Source organism: Macaca thibetana, chromosome 12, assembly GCF_024542745.1.
Source record: "Macaca thibetana thibetana isolate TM-01 chromosome 12, ASM2454274v1, whole genome shotgun sequence".
Classification (NCBI taxonomy): domain Eukaryota; kingdom Metazoa; phylum Chordata; class Mammalia; order Primates; family Cercopithecidae; genus Macaca; species Macaca thibetana.
Genome location: NC_065589.1, coordinates 3074843 through 3091215, shown reverse-complemented (window position 1 = coordinate 3091215; position 16373 = coordinate 3074843).

Below are 16373 nucleotides of genomic sequence, written 5' to 3'. Positions count from 1 at the left end.
CTTAGACCTGGGCCCCTGTCCCTGTGTGTGTTCTCCTTAGACCTGGGCCCCTGTCCCTCCCAGTAGGTGCCCCTGTGTGTTCTCCTTAGACCTGAGCCCCTGTCCCTCCCAGTAGGTGCCCCTGTGTGTTGGTTGCAGGAATGGAGGATACATGAAGTTAGAGAGGTTTTCAGAACACGTAGCCTTCTGTGATGACACTGACTTGATTTCTGTCTTTCACTACCAGGTTGCCCCAGGCTTTTCCTGCCTCTAGTCTTCCCTTTTTGAAAGAATCCTCAAAAGTACATGTGTTAAAGCCTTCTCAAAGCTCCCACATGATCTTGAGCATCAGATGAACATGAATGGTGGCCAGATCCACAATGGAACTGGTCTGCCTCCTCCATGGAACCCCTGCCTCTGCAAAGAAGCCAGAGCCCACCTGCCTCCACCATGGAGCCTGCCTGCCTGCACCATGGACCCCACCTGCAAGACTCGGCTTCTGACCTCTTTCCTCTTGACCCTAGGCTCTGGACTTGGGGGACACCATGAGCCTGCTAACATCAGGGTACAGGGACAAATCTCAGTGGACATGACAGGAGGTTTCTATTGAGAAAGAAATGTGGAGATGGGCGAGGTCAGCTTATCTTTGCAGAAGGCTGTATGGGACCACCAAACTCTCCTCGAAGGTCTCAAATTCCAGGTGTTAGTTGTGGCACCCGCAGCTGAGCTGGGATGGCATTGATGCTCCACCAGGCTGCAGCAGCAAAGGAAGGGGCATTGCCACTGCTTCACGCTCGGCTGACCTGGCTCTGCTTACCTGGCCTCTTGCTTGTGTTTTTATTTTTCCTTTTTTTTTTTAGTTTTAATTTTAATTTTTTTTGTTTTTGTTTTTGAGATGGAGTCTTGCTCTGTGGCCCAAGCTGGAGTGAGGTGGCATGATCTCGGCTCACTGCAACCTCCGCCTTCCAGGTTTGAGCAATTCTCCTGCCTCAGCCTCCCAAATACAAGCGTGAGCCATCACACTCAGCTAACTTTTGTATTTTTAATAGAGATGAGGTTTCACTGCGTTGGCCAGGCTGGTCTCAAACTCCTGACCTCAGGTGATCTGCCTGCCTCAGCCTCCCAAAGTGCTGGGATCACAGGTGTGTGAGCCAGTGCGCCTGGCCCCCTTGCTTGTTTTGAATGGTGTAGTCTTGTGTGTTCTCTTGTTCAGAGCGGGAAATCAGACAGTGGGTCAGAGATGAACAAGGAGTAGGCACTGGAAGGACCAAAAGAGAATTATTTGAGTCAAAGCCCCAAGTGATGACATCATCATCATCACCACCGTTATTATCACTATACCTACCGAGGGTGTCCTGTGTGCCAGATGTTATTTTAATTGCATAATGCTCCATCTCCTCTAATCTAACAGCACCTAAGGTGGTAAGTTTTATGATCATGCCCATTCTGCAGATGTGGGAACCAACACTCAGACAGTTGGGTGACTTGTCCAGGATTGTACAGATGATGAGGGGTGGAGTGAGAATTTGAAACTAGGCAGGATGATTCTGGAGCCTGTTGTCTGCCATGCTAGGGCAGATGAGTGGCATTTTCCAGAGCAATCAGGAATCCGTGGCACAGGTGCAGAGCAGGGTGGCACGGCAGAGGCATATTGCAGGCCTGACCGCTGGCTCAGAGCAGGAGGAGCTCACAGAGCAGCCCTCGCTGCCCGTGGTAAGCAACTGGTGCCAGGTCACCCAGCGGCAGTGGCAGTGCCTTGTTAGTGTCTGGGCCTACTGAGCTCCACAGAAGTCTGATGCAGAGAGACCGCCTGTCCCCAATCAACTCCCACTGCCCAATCTCTGATTTGCTCAGAAACTTGCAGAGTCAGCAGCCATCAGCCACCAAGTTGTAATTAACTCTTCCTGGAGACATGAAAAACTCAAACTCTTCCAAATGGTTACCGTTTCCTTGTTGGCTTTTAGTTCCAGTGTAAACAGCCCTTCCAGAGCCTTGCAAGTCTTGGAAACCCTGGAGAGAAGCTACGGGGATCTTTGGGGAGCAGAGGGTTCCTTCGTGATGATCCTCCACTGCCTCAGGTTATCAAACAAATCCCCATCCTGAGACCAGGTTATTTTTACATGCCGGCTCCTGTAGCCTGGGTAGGGAGACCCCCAGGCACACTTTGGGGGGGTCTTCCTGAAGGGTCTAGAGGGAGGACCTCTCATTCAGCAGAAGTGAGCCCAGGCCCCGCAGCCTCTCCCTGAGAACTTGACAAGGTCCACATGGGCTGGGTGGTGGGGAGGCTGGAATTCTCTCCAAGGTCACCCAAATTTCTTTGCATAATGTTAGCTGGTGATGGAGTAGGGTCCTGAAATCCGGGGGTGCTGATGGCTTCATCCATACAATGGATCAAATAGTCCCCCTGCACCCCCATTTCTGTCTACATCCTCATCTTCAGAACCTGTGAATGTGGTTTTCTTCGGAGAAGGATCTTTGCAGATGTAATTACATTAAGGATCTTGAGACAAGGAGATCATCCTGGATTAGCCAGGGGAGCCCCAAATCCAATGAAAAGTGTCCTTGCAGAAAAGCAGAGGGAGATTTGAGAATACAGAGAAGAGAAGGCACAAAAGAGGGGGCCATGTGACCAGGGAGGCAGAGATCGGAGTGATGTGGGCTCAGATTCTCCCCTAGAGGCCTGGAGGGATTATGGCCTTGTCTGCAGCTTCCAGCCTGCGGGATGGTGAGATAGTACATCCTCACTGCTTTAAGCCACCAAGTTTGTGGTGATCTGTTACAGCAGCTTCAATAAACACATACAGCCTGCATAACTCGGTGCCTGGTAAGTAGGACTCTATGTAAATCTGTCAATGAATTCGCATTATCCTTAATTTTGTTTTTTAAATTGGAGATAACTGTGGATTCACATGCAGCTGAAGAAACACTACAGAGTGATCAGGGTGCCTTTCACTTTGTTTCCCTAGAGGTACTGTCTTAGGTAACCACAGGACAAAATCATAGCCACGAACTTGACCTCAGTACCATCCACACACACAGTTCGGATGTCACCAGTGTCACACGCACTCACCTGTGTGTGTGTGTTTATTTCTGTGGCACTTTCCCCCTCATGTAGGTTTGGGTGTCCAGCACCACGGCAAAGGCACAGAACTGTCCGTCCATCTGCGGGTCGCTGGTGCCATAGTGAAGGCGCAGAACTATCCGTCCATCTGCGGGTTGCTGGCCCCACGGCAAAGGCACAGAACTGTCCGTCCATCTGCGGGTCGCTGGTGCCATAGTGAAGGCGCAGAACTATCCGTCCATCTGCGGGTTGCTGGCCCCACGGCGAAGGCACAGAACTGTCCGTCCATTGCAGATGCTGGTGCTGCCCTTTATAACCACGACCACCTCCTTGTTTCCCTCATGCCCCGTGACTGCTAACCCCTTCTCCAGCGCCATCACTTTGTCATTTCAAGAATGTGATGTCAGGGGACTCATGCCAGGTGTCCCTTTTGAACTTGGCTTTTCTCATTCAGCACAATTCTCGGGAGATCCATTCAAGTTGTGGAGTGGAATCCCATGGTATGGATGTACCACCATTTAACCACTGACCTGTTGCAGGACATTTAGGTGGTTTCCGGTTTTTGGCTATTGCAGATAAAGATGCTGTGAACGCTGGCGTGCCGGATTCGGTGTGAATGTGAGCCTCCGTTTATCGGGGGCAAATGCCTGGGAGTACCACTGCTGGGTCATTGGTAAGGGCGTGCTTAGTTTGGTGAGAAACTGACGCACTCTATTTCAGAGTGGCCACACCTCTTAATGTTCCCACCAGCCCCGTCTGAGTGGGTGCCCCTGTCTCTGAGGCCGCACCAGCATTTCCTGTTGTCACTCATTTTTCTTTTCTTTTTTTTTTTTTTTCTGTTGAGACAGAGTCTCACTCTGTCCCCCAGGCTGGAATGCAGTGGCGCAATCTCTGCTCACTGTAACCTCTGCCTCCCAGGTTCAAGCGATTCTCCTGCCTCAGCATCCTTAGTAGCTGGGACTACAGGCATGCACCACCATGCCCGACAAATTTTTGTTTTTTTAGTAGAGACAGGGTTTCACCAAGTCAGCTAGCTGGTCTTGAACTCCTGACCTCAAGTGATCCACCCGCCTCGGCCTCCCAAAGTGCTGGGATTACAGATGCGAACCTTTGTGCCTGGCCCACTAATTTTTATTTTAGCCATTCTGATAGGTGTATAGCTATATCTCACTACAGTTTCAATATAATAGTTTTTTAAAAAATATATATTTCTTCTTTATTCAACTGTTGGCCTCCCTGGGGAGGAACCTTGGCTTATTCTTTTCTGACCATACTCCCCAGTTTAGTGGCAGTTTACTCCTTGTTTATGTTTAATGTCAATGTTTAAAGGTAAACAAGGCCAGACTGGATGAGCCACCGGGTCCCTCGGAGTCTCTTTGTAAGAGCTCTGATTCTGAGAAGTGCGCACTGATCCCTGTGACGGGCAGCAGGAAAGGAGAATAACAGGTGAGGCTCAGTGAGTTGGCTGGTGCCAGGTGAGGTGTCAGTGAGTGGGTTATGTGGGTGGCTGCCTTCCTTCCTCTCACTGGGTAGGTAGTATTTTACCCCAGTTTTATAGATGAGGAAAGGGAGGCAAAAAGAGGTGAAGAATAATAAGCTATGGTTTATAACGTTGAGTTGCTTTCACTTTAGTTAAGGAGATGACCACATTAAGTGTTGGAACACGCAAGAGATCGTGGCACAGGGTTTGAGAACGTCACTGGCGTGGTACGAGGGCCTCTGGAACAGGGTTGCATGGAGGTGGGGGCCGTGTGCCTGTCCTGTTCTTGACCTTTGGAAGGAAGGCTCCTGCTTTTTCGCCTGTAGTATGGAGATGTAGCTCTCCAATATCAGCCCTTCTTGCACTTGAAAGCTATACATTTTCCTGAAGTCTCAGCTTGACCTGCATCTATAAGTTTTGAGATACCATCCATCAAATTTGTGATATGCTATAGCGTTTTCATCATTTTTCAGTTCTGATAATTTAAAAATTCTAAAAATGTCATTAAAGTAGAATTCATGACACCTGGGGTATTTATTTAGAAATGTGGTTTTAAATTTCCAAATTAAATTCACTATAGATTTCTAACATTTTTTGGATTTATGGTAAGAAAAAGTAGTCTACTTTAAACTGATTTTTTAAAATTTGTGAAAATTTGATCTTGTCCTTGGTAAACATTCTTATACATGTTGCATATGTACTTGGGAAGAATGTATATTTTCTAACTGTTGAGTGTAGGATTCTATATATTTTCATTAAATCTAGCTTGCATTATTCAGATTTTTTACACTGTTATTAATTCTGTGTTTACCTTTTCAATTACTGAAAGAGATATATGGAAATTTACTATGATGGTGGATTTATCTTATATTTTCTTTGAATTCTACTGGTCCCAGTCTTACAGATCTTAAAGTCATATTATTCGGTTTATTTTGTTTAGAATTTTTATGTCTTCCTGGTGAACTAAGCTTTTGCTATTCTTTGGTAGTGACTTTGTTTATTTCTCATAATATTTTACCCTTCAAATATATGGAAAAATAAATTTGAAGGCTAAAATACTAATATGTTTTTATATACATATATAATATATACATATAATATTTGTCTGACTCATGTTTTACAACTTTTTATTCACGTAAGTTTTAAACATCTCTAAACAGCATAAAGTTGGATTGAAATTAAAACATTGAATCTGACAGTTTGGTTATCTGCTAAATTTTGCCCATTTATATTTTTTGTGATTGCTGATACATTTAAAATTATTTTTTCCATCTTATTTTGTGATTTCTTTTTGTTCTAAAAATTTCATCTTTTTCTGCCTTATTTTGAATTGATTATATATTTAAAATCCATATTCTGTCCTCTGTGTTTCAGAATTAGACAAAACCACAGTCTATGTTTATCCCTCCGATGGTGACCCTTAGAATTTTAGCATAGAAACTTAACTCAGGATCTAAACTTAATTGAAAGACCTACAGCCTTCCTGAATAATTTGAGGAGCTGAGAATATTTTTTACTTAATCATATTGCCAATAATCTTATTGATGTTCCATGTTTTATTTCTGTCCTTTACCCAGTTAGGTTCTATTGTAATGTAATTCTCATGTCAATGTTTATTTAGATTTATCTATATTTTTATTCTTTTTGCATCACTTTTTCTTGCCACTAAGAATCTGTGTTCTAGAATTATTTTCCTTTTTCCTAAACAGCTTCCTTTACTGTTTCTCTAGTGATGGGACTTCTGGTGGCAAAATCTTGCAGTTTCTATTAAAGAGTCTAGAACTCAGAACATGTGACTTGGTACAAGGAGCCATGGGACTGGTTGAATAGATGAGAGAAGTAACTGTCCAATGACTGTCACCCTGAGGATTATCTAAGGGCTCCATAAAAACTTGAAAGAAGGGATGGATTCCTTTCTCCCTGGAATTCCCTGTCTGTGCTTGACAGGCCAGCAGAGAGACCACTGGGTACTGGTCTCTGCCACCCTTGCAAACATGTTCAGGGTAAGGGTTATCTAAAGAAAAGATTGTAATCTGGCTTTTCCACACAGCGGGGACCCCTCTCCACTCCCCAGGGTGCTGGGCTGAATTTCTCACTCCTTAGTAAGTTCATCTGTTCTCTTGCAGGCCCTGCCCTGATTTTGGTTTCTGGTGCCCAGTCTCTTGCAGACCAGCTCAGGCACTGACCATATGAGAATTCCTGAGGTCCAAGTACAAGTCCTGGCCCTGCCTTTAATACCATCACTGACCAGGAGCAATTCTCGGAGACTTTCAGAGCTCTTGTTCCAACCTACTCGAAGGAAGTCGTCTCCTGGGTGGTTTCTGGGCCCCCTTTGATTTTGACTCCCCATGTGTCCACTTTCTGGGTTTTTCAGTCCCTTCAGCATGAAGAAGCAGACTGGTCCAGACCCGTATCTTGAATGTGGTTTTAGGCAAGAGCATTAGATTGAAAGGAAATTGGTGAAATCCTATAAGCTGAATCCAGAGTGTTCAACATTTTTGTCCTTCTTGAAGACTTCCATGAATACAATGAAGATAGAACAGGAAAAGCTTGAGTTGTTTGAAATCATGTAAAGTAATTTTCTTTCCCAGAAACTGACTGTCATTTTCTCTTACGCACAGCGGGTTGGGGTGTGGAATACGAATTGGATGAGATGTTTATCTCTGGTGAATGCGTGTTGACTGGCATGAATCATTGCTGCCTAGGAAAAGGACTTTAATCTCCTTCATACCTCCTGATAAATTCTGCTGATTTAGTAGGAGGAAGGAAAATGTAGAGACAATTGGGTGTGTTGGAAATCAACTCGGTCAGCACAACAGCGAGAAGTCAAGAATTGAGGAGTATTTCCAGCCTTACCATTGACTCTCTCGGGGCACATCAGTTAATAATTTCCATTACTACTCCAAGGCCCTCATGAGCAGCAGGAAACACCTCTGTCAAAATAGCTCTGTGAATGAGGATCCAACCTTTGCCACCTGTGCCCTTGGTCCAATTTTAGGAAAGGAGGGCTTCACTCTTGTGTGAAGGGATAAAAAAAGGCCTTGCTGTGCCATTAGAGACCTGGGTTCGAGACCCACTTCAGCCCTAGCTCCAGGACCGAGGGAAGCTGCTTATTCTCAATCTGAATACATTTTTAAAACACTTCTACCCATTTTTAGTAAAAATACATTTATTTTATTATACTTGAAAGCTTTTTGTTTTGGATAAATTGAGAAGGATGAGTAGTGAAATGGATATGCCACTTGCAGGACAACTTTGTGAACACAATACTTAGTCATTTTTAGAACAGATGCTTCTAATTGAAGTATGAGAAAGTGCTCATATGGCAAGGGAAATCTCTGAAATGATGCATCCTCTGTGTAGCCACCACCTACATCAAGAACCAGATCATTGCTAGGAGCCCAGAAGAGTCTTTCGTGCCCTTTTCAGTTCCCACCTCCCCCTACACCCTCAGAAATAACCATGATTTTGCCTTTGAACAGTTGGACCAGCTTTGGGTGAATGGCATCACACATTGCGTATTCTCTTAACTCCAGTGGTTTTCACTCAGTGTTCTGTTTATGAGATTTATCTGTGGTGGGTGTAGCAGCTGCTTGCCGACTGTGTGTTTCCATGAAACGGGCACAATAACCCTTACAGATAGGGTTCTGCTGGGAATTGGGTTGGGGAAGGCACAGAAGGCAGGGAGAGGTGGGCTTGCGGACATGCGGGACGAGCATGACCGTTCTTCATTCGAGGGTGCTCAGGAACCCACAATCCTAACTCAAGCAGACACTGGAATTTAAGTCTCAGTATTAAGACTTTTAAGACTCAACCAGATCCTTCATGCTCCAACTGGCTCATCAGGAAGTTTGAAGCAGATTTTGCCAGCATGCCCAGAGGACTCTGGGAAAACTTCCAGGATTCCTGGACCAGGCAAAACCTTCAGAGCCGTCAGGCACCGCTGTGCCTCCTCCTGCTGCTGCCTGGCTGCTGAGATTGGTGCATCTGGATGAATCTGATGTGTATGTTTTCATTCCTTTCCTTCCAGAACCCTTGGTAAAGAAAGTACACAGAGGGATTCATGAGTGCTTGGCTAACTCCAAGGTCCTGGGAGGACATGAACCAGTGACTTTGAATGTGATGCTGAGCCCAGCAGGGAGCCAGTATGACTCTTCCCAAATCACAAGTGAGACTCAGAGGCCCCACTGGGCTCCCACGTGGACTCAAGCCACCGTCTTTGCTTAGAGGACGCAGCAGAAAGACTTGGCTCATTTTCCAGGGGGCAGACTTGGAGAGTTCTGCCAGGTCCATACATTTCAACCCCCTCCTCCCACCACAGCAGGCCTGCTCTTTTATGTATCCAATGGGAATATTTTTCATTATCTTCCCTCTCAATTTAATTAATCCACATTCCGTAATGAACCTTGAAATTTCATTAAACACATCATTACTAATCAGCACAGAGCTAGTGGTAGTTGGCGGCTTCTTGCCGCCATGCAGGATGTTTGACTGTGCCAGGTGCTGTCATCCGACTCTGGGCCTGGGGACCCCCTCCTCCTCCTACAGGGCTAGGGCTCAGGACCATTCCTGAGTGGCCAGGATGCTACACTGGCCCCTCCCGCAAGGCTGGGGAGGTTGGTCTTGCAATGGGTGGCTGTACAGCCTTTTGTGGAATCGTGGTGGCTCAGCAGAGGCTGTGAGGATGACAGTGGATGGTGTCTCGTGAAAGCAGGTGTGGATGACATCACAGCAGTGAGGGGGGATTCCCACGATGCCCTTCTCTGAGACTCAGTTTCTGGGGGTGTCAGCTTCCTCAGCTCTCCCCTACTCCCTCCTATAAGAGCACCCATTGACCATGATACCACCGGGTCTGGTGTCGTGTGGGCACAGGGGAGGTGCTGGCACCAAGTGAGAGCACCTGTGCATGGTTGGGGCTGTTCCTGGCGGGCCCACAGCTGCTTCCATTCTTCTGCACCTCTTCCTGCCTCCACTTCCTGCCTCCACTTCCTGCCTCGGCCACCATCTTTCTCCAGTTGCGACCATTTGGCCCAGAGACAGCCACCTCCTGGCAAGCTCTTCCACTTCTTGGCCCATTTCTTCCTCCCATTTTCAACTCCCAATGAAACCCCAGCCCCAGGAGAAGCCACCTCTTCCCCTTCTCTGGAGTTGTTTAGACTCCTGGCTGTAAGCCTCAGCGGGCCGCCTGCCCTAGGCTCATAGCTCCCTGTGGGGTGTCTCCTGTAGCCTCCTCCTCCTCTCACACTTTCCCCTCCCTCAGGTTCAGAGGTGCTCCCCTGCTCTTTCTCTGAGGAAATGGAAGCTTCCAGAAGCCCCTCCATTTCTCCTCTCCCCGATCTGCAGGCCTGCCCGCCGCCTTCCCTCCTGTCACCTGGAAGGAGTGTGGCAGTCACCGAGGCCACCATCTGCCCTCCGGAGCCCATGCCTCTCTTTCCCTTTCCCGAGAGCATGGCGCTGGCAATCATCTCATCTCTTGTTTACGGGGTTAGCCCCCACCCTCAGACAGACACAGCGATGCCTACCTCCCGGGGACAATGCCTGCTCCATGTCACCCTCCAGCTAGGACTCCTCCCCAGCTCCATGCCCCCACCCTGAATTCTGCATCCAGCCCCTGCTCCCTGTGGCTTCTGTCCCACCCCTAGCCTTCCACGGAAACTTCTCTGCACGGGGACTTCAAAGAGCCACATGTGACAAAAGCCGGCAGCTTTCCCACCCATGACCCAGCCTCTCAGAAGCACCCTCCAGAACCAGCCCTGCCTCCTTGGCTCCCCTGGCCCCATGGCCTTCGTGATCCTGCACACTGCAGCCTTCTGAGTTGGATCTAAGGTTTGGGCAGAGCCCATCTCCCTCTCTCCCAGGATTGATCCCCGTCCAGTCTCCACCTCTGCCTGGACATGTCCAGGTGCCGCCCTCCCTGCTCCGTGGGGGCCACTAGCTGCGCTCACTGTCCTGACACATGAACAATTCCTTCCTCAAAGTGTGGCCCTATTGGGGAGGATGGTGGGTGGGAGCAACCTGTGTGACCCCCACTAGGATTGGGGTTCTAAGCCTGATTTTAAGGCTCTGACGAAAGTGGTAAAAGAAAATCCATCTGCCAACAATTTCAGGGGCTTCCGGATCGCCAAAGGAGCCCTTGGGCCACAGGCATGGCAGATGCTGCCTATTGTGTTCAGACCCACTTCGTGGCCAGTGTGCCCACCTGCCCTCTGTTGCGAGTGTCGTCTGCCCTTGGCCACGGCCATGAGGGGCTGTCGGGGGTGCTGAGCAGTTACACTCTCCACCTCCCACCCTGATGGTGCCCGTAGCCAGCTGCTGACCCTCTGACCAACGTGGGGTTTAACTACCCAGCCTCCTTGCCCCTGAGCAGGACAAACTGTGGTGAAATTCACACTGTGGAGATCCCATGGGTTCCGGCTGGGTTGGGTGTACCCTGGACCTGCGTCTTTGCCCAACCTCTTCCCATTGCTACCTGTCTGAGTTTCTCCCGGGAGTCCTCCCTCCATGAATCTTCTTCTCAAGGACCGTGATTCAGGCTCAACTGATGGGGACCCTCACCTAAAGCAGCAGGTGAAGACCCTTCACTGAGATACCCTTTGTGACTGCACTGAAGCTAAAGGCACAGGGGCTGTGCACCTGAACCAGGGAAGCTGACACCCCCAGGAAATCAATGGCATCTGCACCAGGCTTTTCGGTTGCAGGACAAAAGCAGCCTCAGACCACAGCTGAACGGATGGTGTGACTGTGTGCCAATAAAACTTTATTTACAATAACAGGCACCTGGCCATAGTTTTCTAAGCCCCATTCCAAGTAATATGTCCCTGGAGAAGTGGGATTGTGCTTTGTTATTGAAGTATCCCAGATACAGTTGGCCTTTCATATCTGTGGGCTCTGCATCTGTGGATTCAGCCATGGACCAAAAATATTGGGGAAAAAAAAACAATAAAAAAAGCAATAAAAACAATACATATAAGAAAGCCAATACAATATAAGAACTGTTTACATAGTATTTCCATTGTGTTAGGTATTATAAGTAATCTAGAGAATCTAAAGATGGTTTAGGGTACACGGGAGGATGTGAGTAGGTTCCCTGCAAATCCTATGCCATTTTCTATCAGGGACTTGAGCATCCCAGGATTTTGGTATCTGCGGGGGTTTGGAGGTGTCTTGGAACCAACCCCTTATTGGTGCCAAAGGAAGATTATACTCTTATCACAAAATCAAACGTGTATTACATGTCAGAGTCACCACTGTCACCTGCTCAGCTACCTCAAGTTACTTCCCCAGTTCTCCAGCCCAAGGCTCATTCAAACCCATGCCATTTAGAGGCTCACTGCTTTGACAGGATAAACCGCATAGCACACAGGACCTGAGAGGTGAGAAGTGTCCCTGCTAATATACTAGAGAAAGATTTCAGGGCAGGGCATGACCACAGAACCCTATATCCGAGGACCATCTGGTCTGGGGTCTGCCTTCAAGCATATGTCTGTCCCACGTAACATATCAGTCCCATGTAAAATGCCTGGCCCGTTGTACGTCAGTCCCATCCGAGGTGTCATTCCCCTGTGAGACATCAGTCCCATATAGGTGTCGGGGGTGGGGCACGTGATTCTGCATCTCAGTGTTGTGCCGTTCCTGTCATGGTAGGGATGTGACATTCAAACTTGTGAGAAATGAATCCTAAAGTTGAAGATTGTTTTGAGATCGAGAGCTTTTAGCAAGAAAGCCCACCTGGTTTCTGAATATTTTTCCCTGGAGGAAAAAGGAAGGGAAGTGAGGCAGAGCCCCACTTTCCCGCTTCAATCCCCTCCTGTGGTCAGATGGTCCAGGCCACGTATGGCTTCCATGAGCTCTCAGGCCGTCTCATGGCCACGGGCTGCACTCTGGGTTATGTTTCAGGCTTCCTGAACATACAGAGACACACTGCCGTTGTTTTCTTTGAAAGTCACTTTACCCAACGACAAGCCGTCAAGGGCGACAGCACGGCTCTACCTCCCCACTACTCCTGCACCTGCTAACCTCACTGGGCACTTTCAGTCTGAGCGTGGAGAGGCAAGAGGGAACGTGCTTTCTGTGGCTTGTCTGATGATTCAGACCTCACAGGAAGATGAGGTGAAGGTGGGTCTGAGTCAGGTCTGAGAGGTGGGCAGAACCTGCCTCGGAGGAAGAGCACTCGGTGCAGGGCAGCTGGGCCCAGCCGGTTGCAGTTGCAAGCAAGGTGTGTCTTCCTTCTGTTACGAACTGAGCACCCCTGAGAGAAATGGGCCCTGCTGAGCTAACATCAAGTCATCAGCAGGGCTGGTTCCTCAGGAGGCTCTAGGGGAAAGTTGGTTTGCTGGCTTTTCCAGCTTCCAGAGGTGCCCACGTTCCTTGGCTGGTGGCTCCCTCCCCCGTCTTCAAAGACAACAGAGCAGCACCTTCACATCTCTCTCACCTCTGCCTGTACGGTCACACCTCTTTTTACTGCTGTGACCCTCCTGCCTCTCCTTCTCCCTTATAAGGTGGCATTGAGCCCACCTGGCTAGTCCAGGATAACCCCCCACCTCAGAATCGCTAACTCAATCGCGTCTGCACAGTCCCTCTGCGTTGTGAGGTCACATATTCGCAGGCTGCGGGGATGAGGACGTGCACATCTTTCCAGGACCATCACCCTGCCCACAAGAAGGTGTGGCAGGATAGAAATCCCTGCGTGAGGATTGGTGCCAGGAGGCGAATGCGAGGATCTTGTCGGGTGTGGAGTGGGGACAAGCCCAGCAGGTTCAGATGGGACAACAGCATTTGCTGCAGCCGTGCAGATCTGCAACTAGAGCCCTTCCTCTCTCTCGTGTCTTGCGTCTCTGCTTTCCTCCCCTGCTGACTGTGGATGCATGCTGGGTGGGGGAGAGGCAGCTGAGGACCCAAAACCCTCTTTCCCAAGCTTCACAGGAGCCCTCCAGCCTTCCAGACCTCCCTCCCAGCTGTGGTAATCCCTAATAACCACAAGTTCACCTCCCTGGAAACTGGAGCATTTGCTGATTTCCTTCTGTGCGTCTTCCCACAGTGGTGGAACCAAGTGTCCCTCCGAGTGGTCACCGTATTGTCTCTCTGATTGCCTCAGACCCCTGCATTTACTCCTCTTTTTCTACCTGTGGGTCTTGAGTGAAAGTCACATCTGTGTGACTCTCAAGTCTCAGGAGCATTTTACCCCAGGCATTCACGCCATCCTGAAGAACGTGTGCAATTGCACAGAGCTGGACAGAATGTGACCACCGCTCCTGGACTGAGCCCCAGGAAGACTAGCAGTGCAAGGTAGGACTGCACTTCCCACCTAGGCCAAGTGGGAGTGACTCTTGCTATCCAGAGAGCTTAAACGTTCCTTCCATGGCCATAGAAAGCAGAAGATTGAGAGCACCAGAGAGAGTGCAGCTGCCAAAACAAAGTCCCGGTGGGCTCAGCTTGGAGGATGAAGACCTGCCGGGCTGCTGGATCAGGCAACCAACATTTTGCAAGATGACATTGAAAATAAACAGTGATTTCATGAAAACTACTGAAGGAAGACTCTGAGTGGGTGTGTAGGGAAAACATTAAGAACAAACCCTCGACCAAAAGCTGAAAATGTATTTATTGCACCAAAGGCCTTTCAAAACCCTTCCAGATGAGCTAGCCTTGGTGCTTTCTTTGAAAAGATGGAAGAGAAGACTCTGCCCCTGCCCCTGTGAGAAGAACAGGACCCTACCACCATCCTGCACAAAACGTGGCTGGTTTAATTTAGTAAATACTATGACTTGTATCTGCCTCAATGAATCTCACACACACACACACACACACACACACACACACAGACACACACACACACACACTCTCTCTGGGGATGAATCTCACACACACACACACACAGATACACACACACACTCTGGGGATGAATCTCACACACACACACACACACAGACACACACACACACACACACTCTCTCTGGGGATGAATCTCTCACACACACACACACAGATACACACACACACTCTGGGGATGAATCTCACACACACACACACAGACACACACACACACACACACACACACACACACACACACACACACACTCTGGGGATGTTTGCTGTATACAGAAAAAACCTCTGGTAGATGATGAGACTGAAAAAGCCTTGTCTTCATCCATTCAGGCTGCTATAACAAAATAACACGGCCTGGGCAGCTTAGAAACCACAGACATTTGTCTCTCACGGTTCTGGAGGCTGGGAAGCCCAAGATCGAGGTGCCGGCCGATTTGGGGTCTGGTGAGGACCTGCTTCCTGGTTCATAGATGGTGTCTTCTCCCTGCGTCCTCATATAGTGGAAGGAATGAGGGAGCTCTCTGGGGCCTCTTTTAGCAAAGCACTGAAGCCATTCATGAGGGTTCTGCCCCCATGACCTCATCACCTCCCAATGGCCCACCTCCTAACACCATCAACTTGGAGGTTAGGATCTCAACAGATGAATTTTAGGGGGACACATTCAGACTATAACAAGCCTCAGTTGAACTTTCTGAATCAAATTTGGTTGAAGAGTGTCTGTGGGGCTTCTTTGGGAGAAGGAGCAAAGGGTGCTTCCCCCTTCTTTTGGGAGATCCCCCTGCATGTCCCCGTGGGGCCGTTCCTGTCCACCTGGGGAGGCTGCGTCATCTTCATCATATTTTGGGGAGTCATTACAGGTTCAAAGGGCAAAGCAAAGTAGCCAGGCTTATTTACTGACTGATGTATAGACAGCCAAGGATGGCCTCTTCCTCTGATGGCTCATCTCTATGGTTCTGTGTCAGAGAAGGACTTTCCCAAGCACTCTGGCTGGGCTCTGCTATTGAGCTTACCCTGTCATCATTCCTTCTAGTTACGGGCTGAATGTCTGTGTTGCCTCAAAATTAATATATCCAACCTAACCACCAAGGTGATGGTGTAGGAGGTGGGGCCTTTGGGAGGCCATTAGGTCCTGAGGGTGTAGCCTCGTGAATGGGATCAGTGCTCTTACAAAGGGACCTCAGGGGGCTCCCTCCCCTTCCGAGGGTACAGCAAAAAGCCACTGTCTGTGAACCAGGATGCCGGCCCTCCTCAGACACGAAATATGCCAGCACCTTGATTTTGGACTTGCAAGCTCCAGACCTGTGAGAAATGAGTGTCTGCTGTCTCAGCTGCCCAGTCTGCAGTAATTTATTGGAGCAGCCCAAAGCGATGGGGACACTCCACCTTTAGAAGCAGAGGCTGAAGAGGCAGTGGTTTTAGCAGATGCAGGTCCCTGAGGGTCACAAGGACCCTCAGTGGATTGCTGGTTCCTAATCTTATCCCCTAGCACCTGTTGAACCTCCTCCCTGGAAATCAGCCTGAGGCCATGTTTCTGGGCTACTCCCTCAGTGGGGTGCAGTCCCAGGGCAATGGCAGGGAAGAGTGAGGAGGAGAGGCAGCAGAGCAGGTGCCAGGGTTCCATGACCCAGCAGCTCTAGTCTTGGGAAGTGACTCTTCATGAGGCCTGATGAACGACTACCTCTCAGGGCAGCCCAGCCTGGGGGTGGAGGGAAAAGGATTTATCAGCTGCTGGGCTCGCGCCGGTCCAGGATTTACCCCATGGAGCATCCTCTGCACGGCTTGGTGCCTCTGTGTTGCAAGCTCAGTGGTGGCCTTGCTGTAGGGTGAGGGATGAGTGGCGTGGGTGAGGTCTGCCGGTGCTGCCCGGGTAAGCCTATGGAGCTTGGCCCCCTGGGAATTGGCCATGGGTGCTGGGGACCAATGTGGCTAAGGACCCAGGGGGCACACAGGGGGTCTGTGCTGGCCTTTGCACAGGACAGGTGGCTGGTTCACTCTCACCTGTACGCCTCTGTAAATGAGAAAACAGAAGGT